The sequence below is a fragment of the Panthera pardus genome, unplaced genomic scaffold (genome assembly GCF_024362965.1).
Source record: "Panthera pardus isolate Hobbes unplaced genomic scaffold, ASM2436296v1 HiC_scaffold_10, whole genome shotgun sequence".
NCBI classification, from domain to species: Eukaryota; Metazoa; Chordata; class Mammalia; order Carnivora; family Felidae; genus Panthera; species Panthera pardus.
In genome coordinates this window covers 26,323,358-26,334,374 of record NW_026526655.1, presented here as the reverse complement: position 1 = coordinate 26,334,374, position 11,017 = coordinate 26,323,358, and the positions used below count along the sequence as shown (strand labels likewise).

The 11,017-nt window shown below is 36.0% G+C and overlaps 1 long non-coding RNA gene across 4 annotated transcripts in view; it reads left to right on the top strand.

Annotated features, from left to right (window-relative positions):
- Nucleotides 1-11,017, top strand: part of LOC109265129 (uncharacterized) — a 177,601-nt gene that overhangs the window by 86,600 nt on the left and 79,984 nt on the right. The gene's annotated exons all lie outside the window — the stretch shown is intronic.

The window sequence follows — 11,017 nt, the reverse complement described above, 5'->3', positions numbered from 1 at the left end:
CAAAGCCAGCTTCAGATCCTTTGGTGACAGTAAAGTAGATTGACTGATACTTTTTCTTGGTAGAATTACAGTTCTGCTGAAGTTGTAAATCTTTTTTTTTTTTTTTTTTTCATGCCCAAGAAACTTTACCGAAGGATTTGATTTCAACTTGGAACTTTGGCAGGGAGTATCACTAACTTTCACCCTGCTCCTTTGCTCATGCTCCGCCCCCCTTGCCATAATTTGCAAGAAATTGTTGGTCAGCAAAGAGGTGGTGGTGTTTAAAAATAAAAAGCAGACGTAAAAGGAGAGCCCATCAAATATTAAAAGCTTTCCCTTCTAGGGAGCACAAACTCTGCCTCCCTCACTCTCTCTATCTCTCTCTCCTTCTCTTTTTGTAATTGTAAGGAACTGCATATTAAAGAAAAATAATTCAAAACTACTTCCTATAATTTAATTTTCTTTCTATAATGAAAAAAAAATTAAACAGGATGTAAGTTTTACCTTCTTGCAAAAGAGATTTTCTAATAATGAAATAACAGTCAATCAAAGTAGACACTTATCCATTTTACTTCTTAAATGGCGTAAAGCCTAGTTATTTATCACCTGATTTTTTTTTATCCATATTAGGGAGATAAGGTATATTTTTAATCTAAGTGGCCAGACAAATAAGGAGAGAGAGAAGGACTTTAATTACTAATACTGTGTGAATTTTGGTGGGTAACTTGAAAGTTTTTCCTTTTCTGTCTTTGGGTTCCTCAGTTGATGAAGCTAGATTCTCATATTAAGAAGCATAAGATTAAACAATGTACCATCTTCACTTCAGTTCTTTTAACTTGTGAGATATTTAATGAAAGAGTAGTTATTAGTTAGTAAACAACAACAACAAAATAAACCAAAATAAACAAACAAAAAAACCCCCAAAAACCCACTAGCTAGTTTGGGGTTTTACAAAAACATATATCAGATATATAAGATATATAAGAGCATATAAATATATATACATACATGTATAAGTATGTATGTGTAAGTACACATATTTGTATTCTAATTGTTGCATATTGTTATTTAAAGATATAGATTTATTAGCCATTTTCTTTTGGTCTGATATAAAAGCATTCCCCAATTTGGGGAAGGTCACTATTCCTCTCCACATATTATAGCTAAGAGTGATTTAAAGTCTCATATTAGCAATAATTCACTTATCACATCTGACCCATAGTTATCAGTCTCCTTATATCCTGAAGTGGCATGATCTACTTGACTATATTACCCACATAGGTTCAGGAGAAGTATTTTATTAGTTCTTTCCTTCGCTACCCCACACCAAGGATTCAATCATTACCTACATTAGCTGCTGGTACTCATTTTTTATATGCAAGACAGTCAGGAGAACCTGAACATATTTTACCTAAGAATATGGAATATCTCAAATTTAAATAATTAGAATAGAATTTAAAAAAGAATGCTATGTTTTATAATAGAAACACTGTATTTTAAATAATAGAAATGTAGTCACCAATTTGTTTTCCTTTGGACTATCAAGGGAAGAATAGGGTTTTTCTGAAATTACTGAGTGATGGATAAACTGTTACTTTAATTCACAGCCTGTTTTATTTTATTTTTTAAGGTTTATTTATTTTGAGAGAGAGAAAGAGAGAGCGAGCAGGGGAGGGGCAGAGAGAGAGGAAGAGAATCCCAAGCATGCTCCATGCTGTCAGCATGGAGCCCAACTAGGGGGTCAATGTCACAAGTTGAACTGTGAGGTCAGGACCTGAACTGAAATCTAGAGTTGGAAGCTTAACCGACTGAACCATCCAGGAGCCTCCACAGCCTATTTTAATACTTCCCTATGTGCAAAATCCTTTAAAGTCTAAAAAAAAAAAAAAAAAAAAAAAAAAATTAAAAAAGGAAATCCCTGAAAATCTATGACAGGCTTACATGTAAAAGAACTTTTTATGTTCTGAGTCAAAAAAAAATTGAAATAAGAATACTTCATATTAAGGAGGAAATGACTTGATTTCACTATATATCTAAATCTCTTTATGTTACCAATTATATATCTCAGATTTATTTATTGACCAGAGGAAAGTATGTTGGTATAGAAGTTTCTACTTAAAAAGTGGAGCTCACAAACGTACACGTGCCATTCATATCATATCAAGGGTACATGCTATCAATATGATATTACTATTGATATTAACCTTGACCATGTTGCTGAGGTAATGTTTGACACGTTCGTCCCAAAACCATAACCTAGTATAATCATGAGAAGAACATCAATCAAATCCAAATTGAGGAACATTCTACAAAATTCCTGATAAGCACTTTTAATAATTGTCAAGATTATCGAAAACAAGGAAAGACTAAGAAAACTTCATAGACTAAAGGAGCCTGAGGCAACATGATGGGTCAATGTAATATGGTGTCCTAGATGTAATCCTGAAATAAAAGAGGAACGTTAAGTAGAAAACGAGGAAATATGAATAAATCATGGACTTTAGCTAATAATAGCACATCAATATTGGTTTGTTAATTGTGACAAATGTACCATACTGAAATAAGATGTTAGTAATAGAGAAACTGGGTGTGGAATGCATGGGAACTTCCCTCAACTTTTCCATAAATCTAGATCTATCCTAAAATAAATTAATTTAGAAATTCTAAAACATGTAAAAATTCATCCTGAAACTTCAGATAAAAGAGATGTGAGGTCTCATTCCTACTTAGTCAATGTTCTTTGTGTTTTAGTCAGGTATAGTATAGAAGGACAGTCTAAACATGTTCATAATTTATAACACTGAGGTCTTTTTAAAAATGGTTAGTCCTATTGGGCACAATGTGTATGTCACTTGGTTAGCCATTATTTGTTATACACAGAACTTACATGTAGAGAAAGTAGAATTTTTTAAAAATATTTTTTAGGTTTATTTATTTATTTTGAGAGACAGAGAGACAGTGTGAGTGGGGGAGGGGCAGAGAGAGAAGGAGAGAGAGAATCTCAAGCAGGCTCAGCACTGTCAGCGCAGAGCCTGACGGGGGGCTCGAACTCATGAAACCATGAGATCATGACCTGAGCTGAAACTGAGAGTCGGACGCTTAACCAACTGAGCCACCCAGGTGCCCCCTGCCTTTTTTTTTTTTTTTTTAATATTCTTTAGGTTTTGAGAAAGTAGAATTTAGAGACCTTCTACAACTATGATCCTGAGTAATTTAATATGATAATCAGAATCAAAACAAAATTGCTGTCTTGACCCCTCCTTTTTATAGGACTATGTGACAAGACTTACTTATAAGGGGAAAGAAGGGGAACAGCTGAGGAATCATGTTCTCAGTGACAGCTGATATGCTCTGTGCCCAGATCTTCCAAGTGTTCCTCATGCTTAACTGTACCATTGCTGTATAAGTTTTCTTAGATGTTTACCAAAATGCAGGAGAATGGCAGAGAGGGGACAAATTTATTACTAAAGACGGCTCATCATATTCTACCTTCTAATCTCTTTGTGTTTTTGTTTTTGTTTGTGTGTGTGTGTGTGTGTGTGTGTTGTGTGTGTATGTTTTTTGTTTGTTTGTTTTGTTTTTACCACACGGTCAAGATTTGTCACACATTAATCTGTTTCTTGTATGGTAGTGTAGGTTTTTAGGTTCTTTTTGGCTAAGATAAAATACTTGTTTTTTGTTAACTACACTGCAATTAAAATAAAAAATAAAATAAAATAAAATAAAATAAAATAAAATAAAATAAAATAAATACTGTTTTCTATTTGGAAATTCTAGGCCTGGGAAATGAGAGCAACCAGCATTTCTCCTTCATTTTACTGGTCCTTCTCAGAGCCTAACATGCTGAATGACTGATTAAACAACCACAGGGACTGATTCATTCTACACATATTTACCATGTATTAAATTCTATGTGCTTTTATAATAGGCATTAGGATTACTGGGTGAGCAAGACAGATTGGGTTCCTGATCTCTTGGAGTTCTGTTGGAGATTTGGGGTGTGAAAGATCAATGACATGAAATGATTGCAAATTGTCACAAGTACAGACATACTCATTTTTACTGTGCTCCGCTCTACTGTGCTTCACAGATACTGTTTTGTGTTTTTTCTTTCCTTTTTTCTTTTTTTGTTTTTTTTACAAATTGAAGGTTTATGGCAACCCGATGTTGAGCAATTTTACCGGTGCCATTTTTTTCCAGCAGCATTTGCTCACTTTGTATCTCTGTGTCATGTTTTCATAATTCTTGTAATATTTTTAACTTTTTCATTATTATCATATTTATTGTGGTGATCTGTGCTCAGTGATTATGCTTGCTGAAAGCTTAGAGGATGGTTAACATTTTTTTTTAGCAATAAAGTATTTTGTAATTAAGGTATATACATTGTTTTTTGAGACATAAGGCTATCGCACACTTAATCGACTACAGTATCATGTAAACATTACTTTTATGTGTACTAGAAAACAAAAAGTTCATTTGACTAACTTTGTAGTGATGTTTGCTTTAATTTGGTGGTCTGGAACCAAACCAGCAACATCTCTGAGCCATGCCTGTGATACAAAGAAAGCAAACCCAGTGCTGTGAAAATAATGACTTCGGGTGGAGCAGGCACTCACTTTATATAGGCATTTCGGAGGAGCTCCCATTTCAACTTAAACAGAGACCCTTTTTTTGGTACTTGGTTTATGCTTTTGGATTTCCTGAGAACTTTACTTAGAGCAGAAGTAATGATACTACATAATTTAAACTGTATATAATTTAACTGTTTACAAAATGAGTTCAAAATGCAAAATGTATAGACCCTTCAGCTCAACTATTCCAATTCTTCATAATTAGTAATGATTCTCCACCTTGACTGCATATTAAAATTACTTGGGGAGATTTTATTAAACACCCATGCCTGAGCTCCACTCCCAGATTCTGATTTAACTGGCCTAGTGGAGGGAGGGGCTAGGGAGCATGGGCAGCAGTATTTCTAAAAGCTCTCCGGAGGATTCTAATGTGAAGCCAGATTTGAGAAACACTAACTATAAATACTCACACCTATGAACCAGGAGTCTGAACAAGGATGGTATTACAGCATTGTTTCTAATAGGAAGAAGGTCACAACACAAATGCCTGTCAATAAAAATTGGTTAAATTGACATGGTATGTGTGTTTTTTTTTCCTATACAATTCTATGGAATAATGAGGTAGGCCAATATATTCTGATATGGAAAGATCTGTAAGACATGAAAATAGCAATTTACAGAATATGAAGTATAGTTTGATACCATATGTGTAAATATACTCACAAAAATCTATATAATTCTTTATGCATATATCAATGCATGTCTGTGTCGGCTATTGTTCAGATAGGTGAGAAAGGAGTTATGGGAACTTCGGAAAGATCCAAGCTCAGTGTAGATTCAGGGACAGTAGGGAAATATTAGGAAGACTACCTCCCATTATGCCTCAGAACAATGAAGCATGATATCAATCTTAGGATATGAATTTGAAAATGATGTCACTATGTTTTCTAAAATGTTCATGGCTAAGTGTGTTGCAGTGGAAAGGTGATAGCTGAAAATGACTTGGGATCTGGAAGGAGAAGGAACAGGGACTCAATTTTTGCAGTCTCACTCATTGTTATGCTCTCCCTTTAATGGCACTCTATGCTTTCTCAGTTGTGCCCAATTTATGGATGTCTGGGAGACGTACTCTACACAGACATGTGCACACACACACACACACACACACACACACAAACCCTACAAGGACACACAAACTCACTGACACACACACACACACACGCTAAGAGCTTCTTATTACTTGTCAAAGGAGATGAATTTTGAATGCCTATAATTGTGATGTGAAAAATAGTAATGCATGTAGATTATGGCTTTTCCTCTTAGCATTTGTCCTCTGATGAAAGAGAAAGTCTTCTGAGTAGTTCCTGTGAGGAATGCAATTAAACAAAGAACCACACTACTCAGGGATTACTAAAATGGAAGGTAAGAGCTTTGGGGAGCTCGCTGTGGGGGACACAGGTGCTGGCGGAGAACCAAGATGGCAGGACAGGGCAGACGTCTCTAGAGGTAATAGAGGAAGGGGGGACTTAGGAATTGTGAAGTACTAGAGAGCAAGAGATGACAGGAAATTGTAGTAAGAGTTGTCATGGACTAAGTTCTTGGACTTCCTTGATGTCTTAGAGAGAGAGGTGAATAAAATGTAAACCCCTGTTTGGGCTGGATTTCTTTAATTGTGACAACACTCAGCGTTGTGGCTGACCCATATCAGATGCTCAGAGTTTGTGATGAATAGATAATTTTGGACAATAACATGTAATTGTTTAAAGAAAACGAGTTTTATCTGAAACCACAAGGAAAAGCAAGACGACTTAAATAAAAAAAAATGTGTGTCTCAATTAAGCAAGTGAATAAATGGCAACAACTTTTAACAGGACTTTTGGGTTCCTCTTTTAGTATGGGGAAGGTGAGCAGACCTGGAATTCGTATTTCTCAGGTATACGATGAATCATTGTTAAACTCAGTCAAACCTTTCCATAAGCCACGGACAGAGAGTATAGATTTACCCTATGCTCCTCTTCTAGTGATAATGCAGTGTACGGAGCCTGCTGTGGGTATTGCTATATTTAGAACAAGATGCTTATTTATTTTATTTTATTTTATTTTATTTTATTTTTTAATGTTTATTTATTTTGAGAAAGAAAGAGAGTGCGCATGCATTGGGGAAGAGCAGAGAAAAAGAGGGAGAGAGAAAATCCCAAGCAGGCTCCACAGTCAGTGAACATGATGACCTGACCCCAAATCAAGAGTAAGGCGCTTAGGGGCGCCTGGGTGGCTCAGTTGGTTGGGCGTCCGACTTCGGCTCAGGTCACGATCTCGCCGTCCGTGAGTTCCAGCCCCGCGTCGGGCTCTGGGCTGATGGCTCAGAGCCTGGAGCCTGCTTCCGATTCTGTGTCTCCCTCTCTCTCTGCCCCTCCCCCGTTCATGCTCTGTCTCTCTCTGTCTCAAAAATAAGTAAAACATTAAAAAAAAAAAAAAAAAAGAGTAAGGCGCTTAAACGACTGAACCACCCACATGCCCCTAGAGAAAGATGTTTTTATTAAGGAGGGGTTACTTACTTTAGATGGGTGAAAAAATGATTCTCATGATTCTTGAAAAAAATATATTAATGCAAATGTGTAGTAGAGTTCCCAAGTATCTACGCAGTGAATGCCAAGCATTTACCGTATACTACACCTACCTTGTGTAGAGCACTGCATCCAGATGATTGGTTTTAGGGAACTTTATTCAACAAACATTTGTTATCTAGCATGTCCTATGCATTCTTCTGGGCATTGTAGATACAGTTGTGAGCAAAAACTTGAGCTTACAGTCTGGTGAGGGAAACACTGGTAAATCATTACCCAAAGAAACATCAACTTATAACCGAGATGAGTGTTTGAGAGAAAATATGAACAGGGCTGTGAAAACACTGAGTTGGAAAAACTTGTGGGCATCACGAAGTCCTCCCTGTGGGCATGATGAAGTCCTCTCTAAGGAGAGGATATTTGGGTTAAGAAGAGGAAGAGAGGGTTTCATAGGTGAGGGGGAAGGCGTGAGGGTTCTAGACAAAGAGAAGAGCAGTGCACAAGCCATCCTGGTAGGGGCTGCCATATGCAATAAAGCCAATATTTATATAAAAGAAATATTAAGGCAAATTAGAAACTACAGTACTTCAATGAGAGTAAAATTTTAAAGTAGATTTATAGTGGCTGCATCAATTGTCTTCCAAATCAAAAAGGCATTTAAAATTTAAAAACTTGACTTGTTGGCTGAGTCCATGTCTGCAAAATAACTCAGGAATCCCATCTGTCCAGCAGAGTTTTAGCAAACTCAAAAAAAATCTTGAGAACACAAAGTGTGTAATGGACTTTACTGTCTTTCTCCTTGTGAGGAAAGGAAAAGACAGGTAGTAGTCCCATTTCACAGTGAAGACTTTGAAAAAGAAGAGCATTGACCGCCTTAGAATCAGAAATTCAATGTGTGTTTCTCTCCTTCTACCAATCATGTTGCTCAAGTGTCTGAATTTTTTCTGTGTGTTCCTCGCAGATATAATTTCTCAAAAGCATAGACGCTGTTTTGTGCTTCCCCCAATATTGGGACCATTACAGGTGTTTAGTAAAGTCTTGTTGAATTACAATGGAATTTTTTGTCGTAAATCCCTTATATATTCCCGAGGAAAAGAGGTTGTTGGTTAAGTATCTAGTAAACAATCATTGTGAAAATTTGAAGTTTTTCACATAAAATGTTTTTTCCCTTGTGATAATCACTTTTCAGTATAATGTTTGGTTTAAAACTTTGTGTCAATTTCCTTTGATGTATTACTTTAGGTAAAATAAGAATTAACTTGGATATGGGAAGAATTTGTGTGTGTGTGTGTGTGTGTGTGTGTGTGTGTGTGTAGATGGCAAGATGTTAATAATAGTTATCTCTGACTGGTAAAATTATACATAAATTTCCTTTTGCTTCTTCATATTTTTATATTTCCTATTTTTCTCCTACGATTGCAGTTTATTTATATAATAAATAAGCAAATAATAAAATAATTTTAAAACCCAATAGTAAGGACTAAATACAAGTATAATATGCAGAGTTCATGTAAAAGCCTACTTTTTAAACTTATGCTTAAGGCTCAGGATTTTTCCCCCTCACACTTATATAGGTCAGTTCATGTCTGTGTGATAACTATGTGAAAACCTGCCAATGACAGGCACTTGAAATAAGAGGGTTTCATATAATTCCATGCCAGAACAGCTACTTCTCTAGATTTTGGCCCTTAGATGACATATTCACTGTGCCCAAAAATTTGCTTACTAAAGCTCTTCTATAACCTGTAATTTATTTTCTTGTGAGAGCTTTGACTATAAATTACAATCCACATTTGGTGGATGAGATCTGTATAACAGCCACATCTTCTTATTGACTTTTTCCACTTAACAAATTGGATAAAAAGTAGAATCCATGGTTCTGAATCTCTCAAGTCCTCAAAAATAGCATTTATTAAACCACACACTTTTCCAATCACAATTTGCTCCATCAGGTATCAGAATGTCTGCATGATTTATTCAAATAATGATTATGTAGCTCATAAAGCCCAATCTCAAAGCTAAAGCAAGTGGTGAATGGTTGAATTATTCCTCTGTAAGACTATTGACTTGAGAAATTTGGTGAACTTCTGACTATGTGACCATTGATAATTTATTTAGCTTCAGAGAGGCTTAAATACAAAATAAGAGAAATAAATGGAGTAATATCTAACTGGTTTTACTACAAAGTTCTATCGTTTTTGCTTTTTGAATGTCATTGTTATTAATGACCATCTCTTGAGGGTTAATGTGTATTATCTCCATCAATCATTACAGCAACTCTTAGGTAGATATATAATTTCCACTTTATGGATAAAAAAAAAACAACTCAGGAAGGTAAAGTAATATGCTAGTTACACACAGTAAAAGTGTCAAAAAACAGAAACACAACCTGGTTTCGATTCAATCTAAAGCTTAATCTCTTAACTATTGCTTCCTATTGGTCAAGGGTAAGATAGTTACATGGCAAAAACTAGGTGTATTGTGTCTCAGCCCTTCTGTTATGGTAGAATTAAATCTTAGCTTGTAAAAAAGGATTCATTTGAAGGTTGTGTTTCAGAAGAAGAGGGGCTTTAAGATAAAAAAGGAGGCTAGCAATGCTGATGGCAGAGAGACCTTGGGAGTTCCGGCAACCACAAAGTGGAAGTGCGCATGCAACAGTGATAGGATCACACTCTTGGATTCGTTATCCAGAGAAAAACTTACATATATGATCACCAATGACCTGTGGGATTTGCAAGTCAGACTCCTAATGATAGCCAACAAGGCTGGATTTGATCTGGTTCCCAACTGCCTCCCTAGTGTCCCCACACTGTTCCCTTCCCTTTGAGTATCATGCTGTGGTCACAGTGACTTTCCCTACACAGGGTCTGTCATTGCCGTATCCTTTGCCTGGAACCCCTTTTCACATACATTTTCCTTGGCACCTCCTAAGATCATTTAGATTTCAGCCAAGTGAAATCTCTTCGGAAAGACCTTCCACAATCATACAATCCTAAGTAGCTCCTATTCCAGTCATTCTTTAGGCCAACATATGGTTTTATTTTCTTCATAGCCTTTATAAGTTTTATATTTTTACTTTATTTTCTAATATATTTTGGAAGTGAGACCCATGAGATGAGGGATTCATCTGTCTAGTTCTATACTGAAGCTCAAGCTCTTACTCACAGTAAGCTTAAAACAATTATCTGGTTACCGAATGGATGAATAAACAAATTGAAGACTGTCATGAATTTTGATGTTACCAGTTATAATTGAATGACCCAAGACAGTTTGGAACTCCAAAAGTTGAGTTTGGAGTATGGCAATGTGTGAGTAGAGAATTGATGGCTAGAACCCATTCTGGAAAGATGAAGACTTTGATGTTATTTAGTCAAAGGAAGGAAAAACAGTGGCTCAAGGGAAATTTTCATTACGTAAAGTGTCATAGTAAGAGAATAGTCATCAGCTATTCTTAATATGAGACTAATGGGGATGAGTGAAAAGATTTCCAGTTGCAAAGAAGTAACTTACCAACTGGAGATTATGAGATATTCAAACGTGTTCTGAAATGTTGGAAACTGTTTCCTCTTAAGAATAGATAGGTGTTAAAGTGCAAGCTTGCTAAAAGACTAGAAGTGGGTAATAAAGATAATTTTTTAAATAGTTATACTCCTTTCATCACTAAGTTTTTAACCGTATTATTTCTTTAACACTCCATAAATCCCATCCTTGTGTAAGTAGGAGATGGGTATTATTTTTCTCCTTCTGCTCTTAGAGTTACCTTGTTAGAGGTCATGCCACATCCAGGGTAAGCCATGGCCAGTGCTTGGGAATCTTGTCTTCCAAGGGAGAAGGTGAGCCATGTGGAAGTGGAGACAGAGTGATTCTTTACATGGTTAGCATGCTACTTCCCTTGGAGTGGCG